Below are 22967 nucleotides of genomic sequence, written 5' to 3' on the forward strand. Positions count from 1 at the left end.
ACCTAAACGGTATTCTTATTTAATATCAGCTTCTTAGAGTAGAGCACAGGACTATGAATTATGGGGCCACAATGGGGAGAGGCAGACATAACATAGTAGTGCCTTCAGTGATTAGCAAAGCCCTAGAATCATTGTCCAACTCTGTTTTCTTCTCTACTCTCTGCACCTCTCCTCTCCTGTTTCCCTGTCCTAAATGTATATTGTAGTTCCTTCCCAACTATTTTATGATTAGTTTGGTAATGCTATAGAAATATTTAATAGTAGTAGTAGTTTGTAAACCACTATGATTACTTACCTGAAGGATGGTATATTAAGAAACTGAATAAACCAACATATTCTGGAATCCTTTAGAACTGTGCACTGTGGTGAGCAGCCTATGCCTGCTAGTAGTGGTACAGTAACAAGGCATTTAGGAGCTCACAGAACATAAGCCCCACATTAAAAAGCACATATTTTTAAGTTTGATGCTGTCCCTGTCCAGAACACTAGGGGAAGCAGCTTTACTCATTCACCAGTAGCACACATAGCATACTGCAGGAACTTTCCTGATTACCAGAAGGCACTGAAGGAATTGCCTTCGTTTGGAGTTTGGGGGCGGGTCCTCAGGTCTTTAAGGGCAGACACTGACCTGCTAGGAGGGGTAGCGGAGGATACAGACAAGTAGCCAAGCCTCAGGACAGGCAGGAGGACAGGTCACAGGTGTAGGACTGATGGAGATGCATCAAGGAGGAGAGCCTCACAGTCAGAAAGCTACCTCATGACATAGAGTTCTCAGGGCTGAGGAGTCAGGCTGACACAGACTCACCTATGGAATTAGAAGAAGCAGGTACAAAGACCACAACCTCTGAGAGTCCTCTGTACCCACTTATGGAAGTGGAATCTTCCTTGGAGCTTGCAGAACAGCAGCCTCAAGATATGGACATTTGTTGCTTCATTAAAGGCAAGTGAGAAGCTGCTATAATATTTTGAAACAGAAGGAAAATTTTGCTATTGTTCTAATTTACTTTTGCTGGTAACCGGTGTGAACATTGACTGTCCTAACAAGCTAATTGTTTTTCTGCAAAGACAGAGTTGCCATGCTATGCCTAAGAACTGTTTGCATGCTCTCGGGATCCAAGATGGCTGCTGCTACCTGACTGCTGAGTAGATGTCTCTGATTGTCTCTCTTACCTTTTCGTAATTATGCCGAAAAGAAGGGGCAGAAGCATTAGTGGTGCCTCCCAGTGCTCGGAAGCCCTGTTGGTTACAGTTGATGACCTTTTTAGACACTTTCAAAGACAGCAAAACATCATCGGGGAGTCACTCGCTGGGAACGCCGGCAGAAAGTAGTGCCGCGGCGAATACCCTTGGGCTAGATGTTACCTTGAGCCCCGACGTAAGGACGCCACCCCTTCAGCTGTTGCTGCTAGGAGCCAGCTCACCGCGAGAAGAGTACACACAAAGAGGAAGTATTCTCTTTTCGAGAGGCCAGTGTATCGGAGGGCTCGCTACTTGAAAAGCTCAGAGTGATTTAATAATAATAATAATAATTTTTTATTCTTATATACCGCCATACCCAGCGAGTTCTAGACGGTTTACATTAATTAGATTAGGATCCGCATAGACATGTAGATTTACAACAAATTTATCGGATTTACAACAAATTTAGCCAAACTTGGCAGATGAAAAAGGAAAATTTACAACAAATTTAGCCAAACTTGGCAGATGAAGAGGGAAGAATTACAACAAATTTATCGGATTTACAACAGATTTGGCCAGACTTGGTAGATGAAGAAGGAAGTGGGTAGAGGAAGCAGGGGGAGATAGGAGCTATCGTGAAGGAGGAGAAGAGCCGGGTAAGGGGCCCTGAGATTATCAGAAGGGTCGGTTAAGGGTCTTGTTTGCTGAAAAGGTAGGTTTTGAGTGATTTTCTGAAGTCGAGGTAGGTGGGGGCCTCGAGTATCATTTGGGCTAGCCATGGGTTCATCTTGGCTGCTTGGAAGGCGAGGGTTTTATCTAGGAATCTTTTGAGTTGACAAAGCTTTAGCGAAGGGAAGGCGAACAGCTGAATTCTGCAGGATTTTTTGTTGGTGCAGTAAAGATTAAAGTGGGGAGTGATGTATCTTGGCGAAAGACCATTTATCGATTTGTAGCAGAAGCATGCGAATTTGAAAAGAACTCTGGATTCGAATTGCAGCCAGTGAAGTTGGTGGTAGTACGGGGTGATGTGTTCCCATTTCTTCAGGCCATAGATGAGGCGAATGGCGGTGTTTTGGATCATTTTTAGTCTCCTGGTGGTTTTCTTTGTGGCGCTCAGATAGATAATGTTGCAGTAGTCCAGAATGCTGAGAATGGAAGATTGTACTAGTAGGCGGAAGGAGGAGTCATTGAAGAATTTTTTTATGGTACGGAGTTTCCAAAGTACCGTGAAGCATTTCCTGACAATGAGGTCTGTGTTATTTTCTAAGGATAGGTTTTTGTCTAGGATGACTCCCAGTATTTTTAAGGTGTGTTCTAGGGGGAAAGTCATTCCTTTCAGATGAATTGTGGTGTTTTTGATTTTTTCCTTGGGGGTGGCTAGAAAAAATTTTGTTTTGTCAGGGTTTAGTTTCAGCCTGAACGATAGCATCCAAAGTTCAATCTGATTGAAAATATTTGTAATGTAGTCAAGTAGTTCTGGTGTGAAATTGGTAAGGGGGATGGCTATTGTGATGTCGTCTGCATAGATGAAAAATTTGAATTTGAGGATGTGAAGGAGGTTGCCTAGGGAGGCCAGGTAGATGTTGAACAGAGTGGGGGATAGGGGGAGCCCTGTGGGACGCCACAGGTGTTGTCCCAGCTATATGAGATAGTGTTGTCCTTGAGTACCTTGTAGGATCTATTTTTTAGGAACCCCTGGAACCAGTTGAGGACCTGATCGGATATGCCAATGTGTGCCAGGCATTCGAGGAGTATGGTGTGGTCGACCAGGTCAAAGGCACTGCTTAGGTCTAGCTGTATGATCAAGGCACTTGAGCCTTGACTAAAGAGCGTGTGAAGATAGTCGAGGAGGGAGGCTATTATGGTTTTGGTGCTGTGGTCCGCGCGAAAGCCTGATTGATTGTCGCTGAGGATGTTGAATTTTTCTAGGTATGTGGAGAGTTCAGTCTTTACCACCCCTTCTGCTATTTTGGTGAAAAGGGGGATGTTTGCGATCGGTCTGTAATTAGATGGGGAATTTGGAGATTCTTTTGCGTTTTTTATAATTGGGGTAATCAGAATATGACCTTGCTCTGGTGGGAAGTTTCCTGTGGATAGTAGGTGGTTAACCCATGTCATCATGTTTGCTTTAAAGTGGCATGGGGCAGTTTTCATGATGTATGGTGGGCATGTGTCTAATTTGCAGAAGGAGTGGGTGTATTTATTGTAGTAAGTGTTAAAGGTTTGCCAGTCTATTGTTGAGAATTGTTTCCAGCTAAGGTCTGTTCTGGATCCTGGGTTTGGGTTAGATGTATCGGGGTCTGGGAGAATGGGGAATAGTTCGAGGGGATTAATCTTGGTGGGTAAAGTTGATCTTAGTTTTTGAGTTTTGGTGTTGAAGAAGTCTGCAAGGGCGTTGGCAGTTATAGTGGGTTCTTCATAGATGTTTGTGATGGTTTCGATGTTGTATAGGTCGTTAACCAATTTAAAGAGGTTACTACTGTTGGTTTTAATGTTGCCAATTTTGTGGGAGTAAAAGTTTTTTCTTTTTTCGTTGGTAAGGTTTTTGTAATTTTTTAATTTTTGTCTCCAGGCCAGTCTATGTTCTTGGGTTCCTGATTTTTGCCATAGTCTTTCTGTTTTTCTGAGCTCCTTTTTTAATAGCAGTAGTTCTGAATCGAACCAGCCTTCTTGGTTTGAGTTTCTTATTCTGCGGGTCTTCATGGGGGCTATTTCGTTTAGTATGTTCGTGCTATCCACGATCCAGGAGGTCATGATTTTTTCTGTTTCTTCAGTTTGCTTGGTGTATGTTTCGAAACAAGACCAGAATTCTACTGGGTCGATTTTTCCTCTGGAAGTGTGGGTTTTGATCATTCTAGTTTTGTTGATTTTTGGGGTTTTTTGTTGGCATCCTATTGAGAAGGTGCATAGGGAGTGATCCGACCAGAGGGAGTCGGACCAGCTGCCTTGATTCCAGTAAAACGTGGGATTGGCCAGTTCCTTAGAGGAGAAGGTGACCAGGTCTAGTTGGTGACCTCTTTGGTGGGTTTTAATAGGGGGTTGTTTGGCATAGCCTAGTTGGGTGAGCAATGACCCAACTACTCCTACTGATAGGTCCGCGATTTCTGGTTGGTCAGATTGCTCAAGATGGATGTTGATGTCCCCGCATAGAAGATTGTAAGGACTTGTTAGAGAGTTGGTTAATAGTGATTCCGCGAAATCCTCTTTGGCCAGTGTCCATTTTTTGGGAGGTATATAGAATAACTTGATGGTTAGCGAGGAGGGCAGTGATTTAGAGGTTAGGGAGATGGTTAGAATTTCTGCGTTGGGTGAGGATATTGTGTTGAGAATGGCACATTTTAGCTGTTCCCGGTAGATTATTGCTAGGCCTCCTCCTCTTCCCCATGTTCTGGCTAGTGAGAGAATCTTGAAACCTGTGGGTAGACAGTCTTTGATGATGATGTCCTTGTCTGATTGCAACCAGGTTTCTGTGAAGAGGACGAAGTCGGGTTTAGTTTCGGTCAGCCAATCTTTGATAAGTGTCGATTTGTTTCTCATTGATCTGATATTTAAGTATGATCCAAGAAGGGACTGGTGGTTGGTGTGGTCGATTGGTGAGAGGTGGGAGTATTTAAGTTTTTTTAGTGATCTTGGTTTTTTTGGGTGAGGTTTGGTCTGTTTGTGGGAGTGAGGGTGGATAGGGGGTGGATTGGTGTTTGGGTGGGCTTTTGTGGTGTGGAGAGTGTACGTAGGGGATTTGGGGTATACCGATCGGTATAAGGTGATGTGGATTGGGATGGGGGATGCTTTTGAGTGGTCTGCGTTGCAGCATCTAGAGGTGAGTAGGTAGAGTAGGAGTAGTGCTGCACATTGGCTAGTGTTTGGCCAGGTCATGGTGAGGGCTCTATTGGGTGATAGATGGGTGGGACGGGCGCAGTGTTGGTTTGGAGTGGAATTTCTCTTGACTTTTGCTTGGTTAGTCAGGTTTGTTGCAGAGAGGTAAGGTAAAGTTGGGGGGATGCAGGGTTCAAATGACGTATCATACGGTGTGATCCAATACAGTTCGATATAATGTCAATACAGTATAATGCAGTAATGTCAATACAGTTCAATATAGTGTCAGTCCAGTACAGTGCAATAATGTCAATACAATGCAATAATGTCAATACAGTCCAATACAGTAATGTCAAAATAGTTTAATACAGTTTACATGTAAAGGTAATCTTATCATGAGTGTGCTACTTGTGCGGACCTGTTGGTAGCTGCTGCGTGGAGCAGATGTGAGGACTGCTGTTGGTGTAGCGCTATGACCAGCTTGGTGGTGCAAGTGACCAGAGTGTTGTGGTTGCAGCTGATCAGAGTAGTGAGGGTGTGAGAGTGTTGGGGTAGGTTGGGCTGGTGTAGGCTGTGGGCTGCTTGTATTGTTATAGTGTTGTGATTGTGTGTTAGGGGTTGCGTTGGCTACTTGTGAGGCACTCAAGTATGTTGTAAGGGTCTAGCAAGGTTGTACAGTATAAGTATAGGTATTGGATAGCAATGTTACTTATCTAGTTGGTCTATCTGGTCTTGCTCCGTGGGACAGGGTGCCTGGTGTGGCGGCTCTGTTGAGTCAGTCTTGTGAGGAGATGAACTCGTTTGTAGGTCGTCCCTGCTGTGGCTCGGTTGGGTTGTGATCACAGGGCCTGGAGTGGAGACCTGCGGCCGTCACTGCGTTCAGATGGTTTGGGTTCTGGTGTCAGAGGCCTTCTATTCTGGTGCTTCGCTCCGGCGCTTCGCAAAGGCGCGGGCTAAGGCGCACGCGCCTTTGACGTGCGCCTTCGACGGCACGCCGAACGGCTGCACGCCGTTGGTGCTGCGGGTTTTGTAGAGTCGGGCTCCTACTGGGATTGGAGGGGGGCGGAGCAGCGCTCCCACCTCCTCTCCTGCTGCTGCTACACGAGGCTTGGCTGCCCGCAATCCACTGAGCGTCGGCTGTGCAAAAAGGCCGCGCTCCGGTGGTGCTGCGAGTTTTGTAGAGTCGGGCTCCTACTGATATTGGAGGGGGGCGGAGCAGCGCTCCCACGCTCCTCTCCTGCTGCTGCTACACGAGGCTTGGCTGCCCGCGATCCACCGAGCGTCGGCTGTGCAAAAAGGCCGCGCTCCGGTGGTGCTGCGGGTTTTGTAGAGTCAGGCTCCTACTGGGATTGGAGGGGGGCGGAGCAGCGCTCCCACGCTCCTCTCCTGCTACACGAGGCTTGGCTGCCCGCGATCCACCGAGTGTCGGCTGTGCAAAAAGGCCGCGCTCCGGTGGTGCTGCGGGTTTTGCAGAGTCGGGCTCCTACTGGGATTGGAGGGGGGCGGAGCAGCGCTCCCACGCTCCTCTCCTGCTGCTGCTACACGAAGCTTGGATGCCCGCGATCCACTGAGCGTCGGCTGTGCAAAAAGGCCGCGCTCCGGTGGTGCTGCGGGTTTTGTAGAGTCGGGCTCCTACTGGGATTGGAGGGGGGCGGAGCAGCGCTCCCACGCTCCTCTCCTGCTGCTGCTACATGAGGCTTGGCTGCCCGCGATCCACCGAGCGTCGGCTGTGCAAAAAGGCCGCGCTCCGGTGGTGCTGCGGGTTTTGTAGAGTCGGGCTCCTACTGGGATTGGAGGGGGGCGGAGCAGCGCTCCCACGCTCCTCTCCTGCTGCTGCTACACGAGGCTTGGCTGCCCGCGATCCACCGAGCGTCGGCTGTGCAAAAAGGCCGCGCTCCGGTGGTGCTGCGGGTTTTGTAGAGTCGGGCTCCTACTGGGATTGGAGGGGGGCGGAGCAGCGCTCCCACGCTCCTCTCCTGCTGCTGCTACATGAGGCTTGGCTGCCCGCGATCCACCGAGCGTCGGCTGTGCAAAAAGGCCGCGCTCCGGTGGTGCTGCGGGTTTTGTAGAGTCGGGCTCCTACTGGGATTGGAGGGGGGCGGAGCAGCGCTCCCACGCTCCTCTCCTGCTGCTGCTACACGAGGCTTGGCTGCCCGCGATCCACCGAGCGTCGGCTGTGCTCCTCTTGAAAGAACCAGCGACTGGGACAACTCAAACTAAGGAGGAACAAGGCTCCAGGGAGGTAAACCAGCCGAATGAACAATCTCTAATTCCACAAGCAATTCCTTTTTCTCCTGTTAAACCCCCAGAAGTCGCTTTAGACACTCTTTGGGATTTGGTGTGGAATTTGGGAATTTCCCTTAACCCTCAGATAAAATATTTGGACAAAGAAATGAAAAATCAGAAAGAAGAAATTAAATCTTTAAAACAAGATATAGTGTTGTTGAAATCTGATATTCAGGAAGAAAATAAAGACCTAAAAACAGTTAAAGGTAATAAAGATTTACTTGTTAAAGACAATTTAATCATCAGGAGAAAATTGGAAGCTCTTGAGAACAATAGTCGGGCTAACATCTTGCGCTTAATCAATTTTCCTAAGATCTTATCAATCTCTCCACGAGACATGATAAAGCGTTACTTTGTGGAAATTCTTAAAATACCTGAAAACTCTCTACCACCTCTCACAAGGGTATACTATCTACCTATTAAATCTCAAGATCCTCAAAAAAAAGAAGATGATGGAAAACCACAGGAAGATCTTTTGGATGTTTCCACTTTATTGGAACAATCAGATAGAGAAATGGCTATTTCAGCCACTCTCTTATTGACTGTAGCTTTAGCTCCAGACAAGGATTGGATCCTTAAACTTTTCTTTAAAAATAGATCTAAGGACTTCCTGGGTTTCCATATTCAGATATTTCCTGATGTCTCGAGAGAGACTCAGAAGAGAAGAAGGGATTTTCTAATGTTGAAACCTGGTGCGACTCAGATAGGGGGTATTTTTCTTTCTTAGATACCCTTGTTAGGGATGTTACACAGGAAACACACACACGCAGTCTTAGAGTCGGGATGGAGGCGCTCCCTAATGGATGGTCTCTCACCATTTTATTGAGAATCTTAGCTTCATTAATTACTTAGCTAATGCTCTACATCATGCATTTACAGTGAGGATTATAGCAAGGTAGCTCATTTGTTTACATATTTCATGTGCTTCTCAAAACTACTATCTCACGTGACATCTGAATACATATAATGGTTATAATAAAGTAATTCCCAATGTGTACACTTCTAATGTCTAAAATCTTACTATAGCATGTGACAGTCCAAAGGTTATAATGCATGTTCCTTAAGCTCTTTTGATTAGCCTTAAACTCAGGGCCTGCCCAGGGCCTGCTTTTGCACGTAGGCAAAGTCTGATTGTTGCCCATATAAGGGATGCTTAAACAAGAAAAGAGATAAGATAAGGGTAAACCAGTGTCAGGTTAATACATGACAAGAGTCTTGTGACTAAAAGGTAGGGGGGAATGCCTCAGCATTTGGTCTCAAGGTTCAAACCTTTTTCCTTGCTTTGTCTATGTGACAAGAGGGAAAGAGAAAGGATTCATACTTCTGCACAGGGCCTTATAGCCTTACAGAGGGCCTAGATCCTTACACAGGGCCTAGATCAGTGTGCTGACCTGGCCTGGTTCAGAACTGCCTGTGTGCTGACTTTGCCTGTGTTCTGATGCCCTGGATCAGAACTTAATCAGATCTCCATCCCTACACCCTTGCAAATGTGTTATTAGATACCGTTCCTTAAAATATGTGTTTGTAGAACCGACTCATTTGACTAGTTTCCTTTCTCTGAAGTGCCTTGAGAATGAAGAAACATCTGCACCTAAGTAATAATTAGCTCTCTTTCAGCAGTAGATTGAGTGATTTCGTTTGTTGGTTATGTTTAATTTAAATTACTCTTATCTTCAAGTCTTGGATCCAAAGCTGAGTGATTAAGCTGAGTTGAGTTTCCTTTTATAAGTTTGATTTATTTTCAGGATTGAAAGTAAATTTAAATATTATGTTTTCTTGATTACACTTTCTGTACAAGATGATATGGTTGGAATATAATGTGAAACCCTATAAATTAAAAAAGAACTGTTTGCATGTTTTGCTACAAATGTTGGGTTTTTTTCTTTTCATTAGAGTGAAGACGAGGAAGGTGCAATAGTCTGAATGGTGCTGCCCCACCACTCAGAGCTGAATGTTTTTTTTCCCCAATGTTTTCATTACTGTCTGTTGTTGTTTTACACTGTTTAAGCCTACAAGAGTTGCTCAGAAACTTAAACTTTTGTATGAAACTTACCATTTTGAATTTTGTGGTTTTCCCTTTTTCCCTGTGCTGAGCACAAACAGGAGCAAAGCAGTGAGTCATCGCTGGAAGCCTGAAAGTAAAGCTCAGTGAAGTGATTATCTTATGTTTGCTGAACTAAAGCCTAATGCCATTCTGACCTACTGGAGTTTAAAATCATTCTCTGACCAACTGTTAGAAGCATTTTTTGTCTGTGTTTGGTAGAAATCCTGACATGCTTGAGTTTTCACTTTATGAACTGTTTTCATTTTTTTTCAGGGAAGAATCCCTAGTGATTGAGTGCCACAACAGAGTCCTCACAACCCAATAGAAATAAGAAAAAAATCAGACTGCACTCAAGTAATATAGTTTAGTCCAAGAGTGCTAACAAATAGATTCCATCACTGTGGTAATTAGAAATCATCAATACCAGTTCTTTGTCCAGAGGGGCTTGAACTTCCGGAAAGAGGGACTTTGCTTCTTACACTGTGCGTACTTTGTGCAGCTTTACCTCAAAGTAGAAAACCAAGGCGAAAGGATATTGCCATTTATATTTGATCCCTTTTTCTGCCAAATAATGAGTAAATGGTCGGAGTCCCCCCCTCCCCATTCTGCGTAAAGTGGTAGTTGCCAAATCTTGATATATTTCAATGGGGAAAGTATCCCAGGTAAACTGTGTCTTAGATTGAGCTACTGAGAGAATGGTTTCCTTTAGTTTATAGTCCAGAAAGTGCACCATAATATCTCGGGGGATATTAGATTGGACCCGACCCAAAGTACGGTGGGCTCTATCAATTTGCCCTTTCTCCAGGTCCCATGTATTTGGGGTAGCTGATAATAAGTCACTCACCTAATGCTGGTTCGTGTGGTCATAATATTATACTCCAGAGTTTCAGGTAGGCCACGGAAATGCAAATTATGCCTCTGTGACCTATTTTCAAGGTCCTCAAGTTTATCAAGAAGTAAAGTATCATTATCCTTGCAAGCCTGCAAAGAAGTTTCTAAGGAAAAAAATCACCTCATGGTGTTCATCAAGTCTTGATTCTGATTCCAGCAATCAATTGCCGAGCTCGGTAATTTCTCCACGTAAATCCGTTGCCCATGTTGATAATTCCAAGCAGACTGTTTTTGGATGTCTTCCAAAAGGGAATGAAATCCCTGCAGGAGGGCTGTGTCTGAGCAAGGCTCCGCAGTTGCCGGTTCTACAGTGGTTGCAGGTGCTACTGCCAGAGCATGTTCCATTGCCATCTTCTTCATGGCTGTTGCTTGTGCAGCTGCGAGCCTGAATGCAAATGCTGCCAAATCTTTACAGAGCTGCACTCCCTTTTCATATCTATAAATGCAGCTCTGTTAAGTGTTTCCACTAATGCTTTTCTGCAGTCCGAAAATCGCTAGAAAGCCAATGAAATAGCAATTTCAGGCTGAGCCCTGCGGAGCTCCGAAGTTACATGTCCAGCTTGTGTAGTGACATTACTACCCTCCACCCAACCCTACACCTCGTTTTCATTTTTTCTTGTTTGGTATTTTTGGCACTGTTTGTTGGCTGTTTGAAAAACCAGCTACCATTCTGAAGTCTGATTTTCCTTGCAATAAACTTGATGTTTGTTTCGTAGTTTATTTAAAATTTGATTACACGCCTATCATAATTCTAGGTGAAATTACAATAATAAAATAGGGAAGTATAAAAATGTAATTAGCAGCTCTTCTATCTAGGGGCGGGGGGATGACTGTGGGGGTTGGGTGAGTGAGGGGGTGAATGTTGCTGACCATGGGATGAGAGCGAATGGTGTAAGTGGGCTTTCGAGTGGGGTCTGGGGGATAGCTTCTTTGGACCTATGGGAGAAAATGTAAAAGGTGGGGTTTGCACTGACTCCAAGTGGGGACACTTCTAGTATTTCCTGTTGAAGGATCGTATCGGGGGTTCTTGTATTTTGGTTTGCTTTGACTTTGTCAGCTGCCCTTGTATACCTTGCAGTATTTGATTGCCTGTCTGGAATTGTTGACTCCCGGCTGTTTGTGTTGCTTCACTGTTAATAAGCATATATTAAAAAAAAAAAAAAAAAAAAAAACATATACAAACTGAATACAAAGACCAAGAGCAGACCAGACTGATTATTTTTATTTTATTTATTCAGTTTTCTATACCGTTCTCCCAGGGCTCAGAATGGTTTACATGAATTTATTCAGGTACTTAAGCATTTTTCCCTCTCTGTCCCGGTGGTGCTCACAATTTATCTAATATACCTGGGGCAATGGAGGGGATTAAGTAACTCGCCCAGGGTCACAAGGAGCAGCGTGGGTTTGAACCCACAACCTCAGGGTGCTGCGGCTATAACTTTAACATAATGGAGAGAACAAAAGGAATGGGGAGACATATATTGTGCTGCTGTATTTCTTTAGAAAAAGAAAGCAGAAGATAAGAAGAAAAAAGAAAGAAAGAGGAGTGCAATAAAAGTCTAACAGTGTTTAAGAAAGGGAAATTAGTGTTCATAAGCATCTTTAAACAGAAAGCATTTTAAAGCACCTTCGAACTTCTCTAAATTAGTTTCTGATCTAATATGTAGAGGCAAAGAATTCCAAATTGTGGGAGCGGTCACAGAAAATGATGTTGTCCAACGCGTGCTGATAATTTTTAATGAGGGTACAAAAAAAAAGATATTGATTTGTAGATCTTAGTGTACTGGGTGGATCATGTGAAATAATTAATTTATCGATGAATGCAGGTTCATTGGTTTTATGTGTTTTGAAGGTTATCATGGCGAGTTTATATGTTATTCACCTGGGTGTTTTTGCATCTGATACTTGGTGTGCCCCTAACCAGGAAAATTATCACTTGCCACCCTAAGCAGTTTTCACCTTAGGGTGCTTATGACAGCACATGGCCACAGATCAGTGCAAGGCCTCTATTTTAGAACCTGTTAACCACAAGGGATTTCCCTAAGACTTTGCTCACACAGCAGGCTAGTTCACAACACCTTTTAGAACCTGGACATTAAGCTTTTCTTTCTGATTTTCAGGAATATATAGGTCAAAATCAATAAACTTGAGGAATTTTTTTTTTTCCCAATCATGTTTATTAAATTTCAACAAAGCAATCAAATATAACAATGCAACACAGAAGAAAAGTCACCAGCTACAAGAATTAAAAAGCAAAGATAATGTCACAATTGTCAACAAGTGGAGTACCTTTCCCTCTTTTCACCCAACCCCCCTCCCCCCACTCCCACCCCAGGAATGTGAGGGAAAACCCATAAAAGCTCAAGTCAAGGACAACCAAGTAAGACACGGCTGCGTGCATGTGGAGTCAGGGTATCCAAAAAGGGCTGCCAAATGGTAAGTAGTAGTGCTGCCCGATTCGCAATTCGAATCGATTCACTTTGGGTGAATCGATTCGAATCGGTTTGTTTTTTTAGAAAATCAGACTTACCAATTTGTCAGCCCCTTTGTTAGAGACCCGTTCGGGCTTTCCGTCTGCCACCGGAGTCCTTGCTTCTGGTGTAACTTCTGGTTTTGCAAAACCGAAAGTTACATCGAAGCAAGGACTCCGGTGGCAGAGGGAAATCCCGAACGGGTCTCTGGTGCAGATTGGTGGCAGCAAGGCTCTCTTCTTCCCGGCTGCAAGTATTTTTCTTCTCCTCCCTGGCCAGGCAAAAGGGGCGGTAGTGAATGCAATTCACTACCCTGCCGCTACTCTGGGCGTCTTCTCCTTACTGCACCACTGCTGCTTAGAAAGGGCCCTGAAAATAGATCCTAGAATACATCTTTAAATGTTGGTTGGACTTTTCAACCCTATACCCCCAGCCCCTAAACGGTGAAGGTTTTCAAGTGACTAGTTCTGCTTTTGCTCGCTCATGCACTTACGCTCTCTCCTTTCTGTGTTGCTGTCCCATGTGTGATTGATCCGTGCATTTACAAATCATTGTACTATAACATTGCAAAATCAGCTTCAACTTTCTTCTGGACTTTCCCTGCAGCAGGTCCAGCCTTGGGTATTGATTTTAATCAAATGAATTATGGCTAATCGGAGCCAACCGTAGGCTAAGCAAACTATTCACGTAGGTCTCAGCCTGACTCTGCTTTTCACGCATTGCTAACTGTGGCATACTTAAAACCCTTCTAGCTTGAGGTCACTGAGTGAAATTATTTTGAACCAATTTCCTGCACTGGAAATGAATCTGCCCATGGTATTGTGTATAAGCTTGCTCTGTGCTGCCTTCGCTTCTTAAAAAAGAAATATTTCTGGAATATTCTGTTTTGGGTACATTCTGGATGGGAGCAATGTGAGAGTGAAACCCAGAAGTGCAAAGGTTAATTGTTTGGTTATAAGTGAAATGCCTGGTTTTATATGTTGAAATGATGTTACAGGATCTTTAAAAACTGGATGACCTATTCCTTGATGCATCAAAGATTTTTAGACATAGTGCCTGTCAGCCGGGACTCTTCTGGGCCACATCATTTTCCTTTGGGAAAGAAACTACTGTTTGAAGTTTTAGCATGGTCATCAACTTAGGGCAGAGCCAATTTTCTTGACTCCTACTGTCTATTATTTAAACAATCATCCTGAAGTCCCCTAGAGATCAAAAAACTGCAATTACAGCCAGAAACAAAATCTGCTTTATAATTCGCAAAATATAACTTTCTGGCCCAGATAAATCCTAAGTTAGATTGGTTGGTGCCTTTTGCATATTGGTATTTGAATTTTTTTTCTGAAGATAATCAATTAAATATTTAAACCTTGATGGAAAAGCTTGTAATTTTGTCTCTGTACAGCTAAAATTCTGATAAGAAACCTTGGTAAGGATAAGGGATTTCTCTGTAATAAAAAATAAAAAAAAGGTAGATGGAGGGAGAGGGGAGATGGGGAGTTGGTGGACTGGAGGAGAGATGGGGAGAAGATAGATGGGAGAAATGAACTTGGTGGAGGGGGGAAGATGGATGGTGGAGGGGGGAGATGGACTTGGGGGAGATTATGGAGAGGGGAGATGGGGGAAGGATAGAAGAAATAAGGATCTAAAAACAGGAGAGGGAGAGAGATGGTGGACAATGGGATTTAGGGAGGGAAGGAACAGAAAGGAAGAGAAGTTGGACACAAGAGATGGTTGGGGGGATAGAGATACTGGATAGGAAGGTAGCTAGAAAGAGAAAGGGAGAGCTGGTGGGGAAGGAGTGAAAGATGCTGGATGACAGGGTAGTTGAGAAAAGGAGAGATGGTGGATCTGGGCAATAGACCCTGGCAAGTAAGTTATCAGAAGACGTTTGTTGCAGAGCCTGGGACCAACATGATTTGAAAAATGACTAGACAACAGAAGGTAAAAAAAAAAATAATTTTATTTTCTGTTTTGTGATTATAATGTGTCAGATTTGAAATTTGTATCCTGCCAGAGCTGAGCTAGGATTTAACAAAGAGAGGAAAAGTCTTTTTTGTTTGTTTATTTTGTTTACACCACAGCACCAGTGTGGGTAGGAGAGAGCAAAGAGGATGAAGAGGCTATAAAATAAACTCACCAGGATGTTTTGAAAAAAACACCCAATTGTGCAGGAAAATCGAATTGAATCGAAAAATCGATTCAATAGGCTGAATCAAATCAAACCAAAATATTTTTTCCTGAATCGGGCAGCACTAGTAAGCAGCACTCGTCCCTGTTTAGTATCCCAGTCAGACAAATGCATGGTTTCCATAGTCAGGAGGTGTAGCATACATGAATGCCAATAAGTAGGACTTAGGGGATCTAGCCAGTGAAAAAGAAGTACTTAGGGAATCTAGCTAGTGAAAAAGAAGTACTTTCAGACCCAAGAGAATAGCCCTTCGAAGAAAACCCTTAAGGCCTCTAGGTACAGGAAGTTGAAGGTCAAAGAGCTAAAATAGACTATAACTCTTACAGTGCCATCTGGTTTGCCACATACAGTCAACCCTCGAGAAGATAGCAGACCAGAAAGTTTGCACCAGGGGACAGTCCCAAAAACATATGTGACAGGGTGTCCCCTAGGGCAGGGGTGGGTAAACATTTTGACTCATGGGTCACAATGGGTTCTTAAATTTGACAGAGGGGCCGGATCCATCCCGTCCCTGTGAGCTCGGTCCCCATCCCTGCAAACCATCTGATCCCATCCACACAAGCCTCAAATAGTTTTATACTGAACTTATTTTATTAAAGTATAAAAAGAAATAATATTCTGTACAATTGTCATTTTATAAATCAAAGTTCTGGCTGCTGAACTAGAGAAAGAGATGTTCAGCCAGCAGGGCTTTGTTTATAAATATTTATCAACACAACTAATATACTACTTTATCCCAAAGCAAAAATAAAAAAAAGAAATATAAATTTTTTTTCTACCTTTGTTGTCTGATTTCTGCTTTCCTCATCTTCTCCTCATTCAATTCCTTCCATCCTCTGACTGCCTTTTCTCTGCCTCTTCCATATGCTCCATTACTGTGCCTCTCCCTTGAACGAGCCGGATATGGCCCATGGGCTATAGTTTGCATATGTCTGCCATAGGGTAACCACACTTCGGGCAAGAGCCCGCAGAGATGAGTGTTGCTCTAAACGTGCACCAGTGAACTATGTACAACCTACAAAGAAATTTATAGCCTATTTCAAAGTAGGAGATGTCAGGCAAAAGGCCATGAAGCAATTTCAAGAAGTGTTGGATATGATGACCTTGTAACCTAATCTTAAAGTCAGTGTTCCAAGCCTGGGCAATCTTAGCATAGTCGAAGGAAGGAGAAAAGTCCAACAGCTGGATATCTAACCAATAAACATCAGACAGGGTTTTATAGGCTGTAGCCTGCAGTGCTAAGTAAGGCAAAGAATTCACATAGTGCCTGAGTTGGAGGTAAGAAAATACATCCAAGATACTCCAGCCATGAGCAGTGTGCAACTGGGAAAGTGTTGGTAGGGTGCCTTCCATCAGTAAGGATCTGATATAAATAGGATATGGTTCCCCTCCTATCTGTCAGAAAACCAGCAGCTTTCATCCCTGGTAGAAAGGAGTCATTTCCACAAATGGGCAAGAGAGGTGTAATTTGAAAATCTAATTTCAACACACTTGGTGCCAGGTGAATCTCAAGGGAGCAAGAAAAAAAATAATAGGGGTTCCCCAGGACAGCAGCCACAGCTTGAGGAGTTTGCAAGAGATAACTGAAATGATAGGGTTTCCAAAACTGAGATTCTACCAGAGTCTAAGAAAAGTATGATATAGAGAGAAACCAATCATATATATGCCTCATATGATAAGCTCCCACAAATCTCCGCAAAGGCAACAATCCCAGGCCACCCTCCTCGATCAGCAAAGCCACCAGGCGCAGAGGAAGGCGTGGGCTAAAATTGGACCCTTTGATATTATTTGACATATTCATTGCAAGTGCTGTTCCACGTGGCTATCGTTCCTTTTTTGCAGTGTACCATCTTGATGAGAAAGAAAGTTATTTTAGTTAATTGGCTTTCACAGAGTCCTCCCTCCTTTTCTCAGTGGTGGATGCAAATGCTTACCTTGCTTAAGCTGGAACGAATACAATTTCAGGATTTAGACTCTTCTTTGGGCCGTCAATTTAAGTGCATTTGGTGAGCTTTTGGGGCAACGTTGACCCATAGAGTATGTAGTTGTCTTTTGAATAGGTAGATGGATATATATGGTCCCAGGCACTCCTCTCTTGGTTGTAGTTTCTTTTTTTGGGAGGGTGGGATGGTGGGAGGTTGGATGGGAGGGTGGTTTTTGGGGATTACATGATATTGACTTTTGAGCAATTATATTTTACACTTTTTGTTTGCACTGTTTATTTGTTTGATATGGTGAACCTGTGGTATGTAGTACAGATTTTGATTTACAATTGCTCAATAAAAATGATTTTTAAACATAAAAGCAAGAGTAATGGGGTGAGGAAGCACCCCTGATGAGTCCCCTGTGAGATGGCAAAGGAGGAGAAGCGAGTCCCATTGATAAGTATTGATGCTCGAGGATTAGCAAATAAAGTAGACAAACTATCCAAAAACCAACCAGATAACCCCATGTGGGACATCGCAGTGAAATGACCATTCCACCCCGTTGAAGGCCTTGTCTGTGTCCAGACTGGCCGACAAGCAGGGTGTTGCAGTCGCCTGTCTTGTCACCAGAGTAGTCAAAACCATACACACGTTAAGTATGGATTGGCGGCCTCACACAAATCTAACTTGCTCCTCCCCTATAAGCTGTGGCAGAAAAAGCACCAATCTATCCGCCAACACCCGTGCAAAGATTTTAAGGTCAACGTTAAGTAGGGAAATAGGGCGATAAGATTCAACATACAGAGGATCTTTTCCCGGTTTTAGAATTAGGGTAATAAGAGCGTCTGTAGCACCAGAAGGAAAAGAAGCACCTTCTACACAATCACTGAAGTAACGTACCAGTGCTCCTGGAAGATGAAAAAGAAGTAGTTTGTAGTATTCCGCGGTAAACCCGTCAGGACCAAGACTTAATAACCTGTTGAATTTCTACCGCTCTCAGAGGCGCATTCAACGAGTCTATCATCTCTGGGGTTAAACGCAGTAAAGAGGCATTGTCCAGAAACACCTGCAGTAAAGAGGGCTGAGAAGGAGAATCAGCTGTATACAGATGGGAAAAATAGTCACACAAGGAATTGGAGATCTGATCAGTAGCATTAGTGATATTCCCATCTGCAAGTCGAATAGAGTGAACCAGCTGAGGCCCATTCCAAGACTTAGTACGTCAAGCAAGAAATAGTCCGGGATGGTTCCCAAAACGAAATAATTAAAATTTTCAGATGGTGCCATGCATAGACCGTTCATGCAACAGAGTGTTAAAGCCAGCTGCATGGTTAACATGTATTCCTTATGCACAGGGATAGGATGATGAAGATAGGTGTTAGCAGGTTGAAATTGGCGTTCAAGAAAAATAATTTTAGCAGCAATACGGTGGTTCCGCACAGCCGATGTAGGCAATGACATCTCCACGAAGGACCACCTTAGAGGCTTCCCAGTAGAGGACCGGGTCATCAGCATGTGCAGCATTGGAATGCACATAATCAGTCCACCGTTCCACCAAATATTGTTGAAAATGAGGATCGTCATACAGATAAGCAGGAAAGCACCAACCACCACCTCTGTGATTCTTCACCTCCATATCCACGAACACCATGGCATGATCAGAAATTGCCTGTGGACCAATAACAGAGGAGAGAACCCAAGAGAATAATGACTGAGAAAAGAGAACATAATCTATAAGGGACCAAGTAGAATGGGAGCAGGAGAGGTAAATGTAATCTCTGTGGGGTGTAACAATCTCCAAGGGTCAACTAAATCCAGAAAAGAACATAAGTACGGGACTCCTTTATGAGGATTGGAAAGCTGCTGACCTAGGGAAGACCTGTCAAGGGAAGGATCAAGTGCTTGATTAAAATCCCCTGCCAAAATCAGGGGGCCCGCCTCTGGTCCCAAAGCAGTCTTAATCAGGGAATGAAAGAAAGCATGTATATAGGTATTAGGCACATATACGTAAATTAAAACTAAATGCAGTGAGAATCACCTTCGGAGCACAAAGCGACCATAGTTATCCTTGGCAAGCAATTTAGTTTGTGACTGTAGATGCTTACTAATAAGTACTGCTACCCCACCTTTCTTGCAATCAGTAGAAGAACAGTAAACCTCTCCCACCCAGCCAGTTTTCAATTTCATATGTTCTACATCAGACAATTTGGTCTCTTGTAAACAAGCTATGTCCACCTCCTGTCGGTGCAAGTAAGATAGTAATTTTTGACCACACATTCCAAGTCACCACTCTCAGCGACGAAGGAAATTTAGCCCCAATCATCCCAAATACAAAAAAGAGCAAGGTACAAAGAAACATCCAAAGAACACCCGGGTGCCGAGCCTTCACCACGGGTATCCATCAGCTCAGCAACCAAGCCCAAAGTGTGACACAAGATATAGCCCCACAGGAGCAGAACCAGACCTTCCCTCATATTCCCACCATAACCACATGCCCCTCATACCCCACTCTCTAACCCTCCTACTACCAAACCCCCCAATCTTTTCCAGCAGCTCCGAAGCATCTGAGCGGCCACAGGCAACTATTGACCTTATTATGTCCATCATTCGCACACACCACCCCCACGTGGTCAGATTGCCAGGAACTACTTCTCTGTCTCCTAAATACCGAAGAGCGTAAATGGGTTCTGCAAGAATCCCTTACAAAGGCCCAGGCGGATGCAGATTCAGGCGATTCCCAACTGGATTAATAACCATTTCCCTTCTCAGGACCCTAATTGGGACCCCAATGACGCCACTCATAATATTTTCCTTGTGCAGTACCGCCAGTATATCCTTGAGGGTCTCCGGTTGGCTTCTTGGAAACCCACCAAGATTTCCAAAGTATCTGAGGTCCTCCAAAAGACTGATGAATCCCCAGCTGCATTCTATGAACGTCTCTGTGACGCCTACCATACCTTTCTCCCTTTGACCCAGAAAAACCTGAAAACCTCCGTATGGTTAATACCTCGTTTGTGAGCCACACACAACCTGATATCCTTAAGGAAACTCCAGAAGCAGGAACGGGTTCGCAGGCATGAATACTGTCCAGTTCCTTGAGATTGCCCAATGCGTTTTCATGATCCAGGACAGTGCCAACCGGCGAGAGGCTGATAAGCTTCTCCGGCGCAAAGCAGATCTCCTTGCTGTAGCCCTCCAAAATACTTTCCCAAGTAACCAGCCCCCTGCCCGAAACTCTGAGCCCCGCTCCTCCAAGCGCCCCCCCCCAATTCCTCTGGCCACTCAAAACCTAAGGGGTTCCGGCCTGTTAGGACAGGACCCCGTACGGACTTGGAATGGGATCAGTGTGCCTATTGCAAGGAGATGGGTCATTGGAAGAACGAGTGTCCAAGCAAACCCCGTATCTGCCAGGCTAAAACTACAGACCAACCTACTATTGGTTTGGCATCCTTTCATTCTGACTCCGAAACAATACTGAGACAGATCGGCTCGCAGTGAGTACCAGGGACTTTCTGGATTGTTCCCAACTTACTCACTCAGTTCCCACAAGCCCATGGTCAATGTCCGCATAGGGGACCACTCCATCTCTATGCTGGTTGATACTGGTACCAAGCACTCAGTTCTGACCCGCCCTCTCAGTAAGCATTCTTCCAAATCTATCTCCATTATGGGTGCAACTGGCTCTTCTGATTCTGTTCCTATCCTTGAACCTGTTTCGGTCCGCATTGGCGGCCATTCCGTACCACATTCCTTTGTGTACATTCCCTCTTGTCCAGTCCCTTTGCTTGGTCGGGACCTTCTCCAGCACTTGGAAGCCACTATTTGTCTGTCCTCTCACGGTCTGACTATGGACTTCCCTTCTGCAAACCTCACCTCCATTCCTGACCGCTCTGCTGCCCCCTCACCAAGCCTCCTCTGTTCCCTATTGTCGGAACCCATGGCAAGCAAACCCCCACTTTCTGTACCTGATTTTTTTGAGGTCCTTGATTCGACTGTTTGGGCTGAGTCTGGGTCTCACAGACTAGCACGTAACATCCCACCCTTTGTTGTTACCCTCAAGGCTTCCACTAGTCCAGTCTCTATCAAGCAGTACCGCATATCCCAGTCCGCTCTCCAGGGAATACACGTCCACTTGTCTCGTTTGCTAGATTGTGGGTTTTTAGTTCCTTGCAAATCACCCTGGAATACCCCCCTCCTTCCAGTTTTAAACTGGTGATCCCCCCGATTACCGCCCCGTCCAGGACCTCCGTGCTGTCAACCGTCTTGTAGAGGACATTCATCCTACTATCCCTAATCCTTATACCCTGTTGGGATGGTTCCCCCTGGAGCTACCCACTTCACTGTTTTGGATCTCAAGGATGCATTCTTTTGCTATTGATTAGCCCCTTCCAATCATTCAACCCTTCTACTGGACAAACCTCCCAAGTAACCAAATAACGTCTACCCCAGGGCTTTAAAAATAGCCCCACTCTATTCATCAATGCCCTTGTTTCAGACCTTGCCAATTTCTCCTCTTCATCTGATTCTCAAGTCTTGCAGTATGTTGATGATCTTCTCCTCTGCTCTCTATCTACCTATGCCTGTCAGGAGGACACTCGCTCTCTCCTCCAGTTTCTTCTCCAATGCGGTTACCATGTGTCTCTCCTGAAGGCTCAGTTGTGCCTTCCTCGTGTCACCTACCTTGGGTTTCATATTTCCCAGGGTACCAGGTCCCTTCCCCACACCCATGTCCAGGCTGTCTGTAGTCTCCCTGTTCCTGACAATCGCAAAGCCCTGCGTACCTTCCTCGGTATCACCGGATACTGTCGTATCTGGATCCCTGATTTCTCTACCATTGCCTACCCTCTGTATGATTCCACCAAAGGCGCAGACTCAGTCCCTTTCATCTGGACCCAACTCCAGGAGCAGTCTTTTCTGCTGCCTCCAAAAACTTCTGACTCAAGCTCCTGCCCTTGGCCTTTCTGACCCCTCCAAACCTTTCCAGCTCTATGTTCATGAAGAATCCGGTATCGCAGCCAGGGTCCTTACCCAGTTCCTTGGCTCCTGCCATAGGCCCATCGCCTATCTCTCTCGAAAATTGGATCCTGTTGCTGCTGAGTGGCCTCCCTGCCTTCGGGCCATTGCCGCCGTCTCGGATCTCTCTTACAGCACGCTAACAAACTCACTTTCGGCCAGCATATTGACCTCTTTGTCCCACACTGTGTGACCTCTTTTCTAGAACATAAAGGCTCCCTGTGGCTCATGAACGAGCGCCTCCTTAAATACCAAGCCCTTCTTTGTGAAAACCCTCAGGTCTCTCTTGTTGTCTAATCACTCCTTGACCCCTCCACTCTCCTCCCAGCCGGTCATGCACAACTGCTTTGACACTGTTGACTTAGTTTATTCTTCCCGTCCTGATCTCACTGACATCCCACTCCAGGACCCTGATCTCACTCTTTTCACAGATGGCAGTTCGTCTGTCACCCCTTCTAGTGCCCATATCGCTGGTTACGCAGTAGTCTCTACCACTTCCCCTTTACTCATGGGTCCCCTGCCCTCTGGCACTTCTGCCCAAGAAGCTGAGCTATATGCCCTCACTTCTGCCCTGCGCCACTCTGCCTCAGTCTTGCAACATATACACTGACTCCAAATATGCTTTCCTTACCTTGCATGCCCATGGGGCCATCTGGAAACATTGAGGTTTCATTATAGCCTCCGGCTGCCTGATCCATCATGCTCCCCTCATTCTTGACCTCCTTGAGGCCATCAAATTGCCCTCCCATGTTGCGGCTATGCACTGTCGAGCCTAACGTCGTGTCATTGATCTCGTCTCACGCGGCAATGCCCTTGCTGACCGCACAGCCCAAGCTACCAGCCTCTGCCCCCCTCCTTCGGCTCCTCTGTACACAATCATTCCTTTTCTGGACACCCTTACACCCCAGTACACTTCTCAGGAACAGACTTGGGCCTATATTCTTTCAGGCCAGTTTGTCCTAAAGGGGGGTGGATACAAACATGCGCCAATCCAGACCCACACACTGATATTTCAAACGCGAGTACAGTGGGTACCCTCATATTCATTCCTCAACACCTGGCCCTCACGATTGTCAAAAGATGCCATGATCTGGCGCACTCTGGAGAATCCACTATGAAAATGACCCTCAAGAGACATTTCTTTATCAATAACCTTG

General features: G+C 44.9%; 1 protein-coding gene across 2 annotated transcripts in view; it reads right to left on the reverse strand.

The window, feature by feature from the left end:
- Nucleotides 1-22967, reverse strand: part of SAMD10 (sterile alpha motif domain containing 10) — a 109046-nt gene that overhangs the window by 21624 nt on the left and 64455 nt on the right. The window lies entirely within an intron of this gene.

The sequence above is a fragment of the Geotrypetes seraphini genome, chromosome 11, assembly GCF_902459505.1.
Source record: "Geotrypetes seraphini chromosome 11, aGeoSer1.1, whole genome shotgun sequence".
NCBI lineage: Eukaryota > Metazoa > Chordata > Amphibia > Gymnophiona > Dermophiidae > Geotrypetes > Geotrypetes seraphini.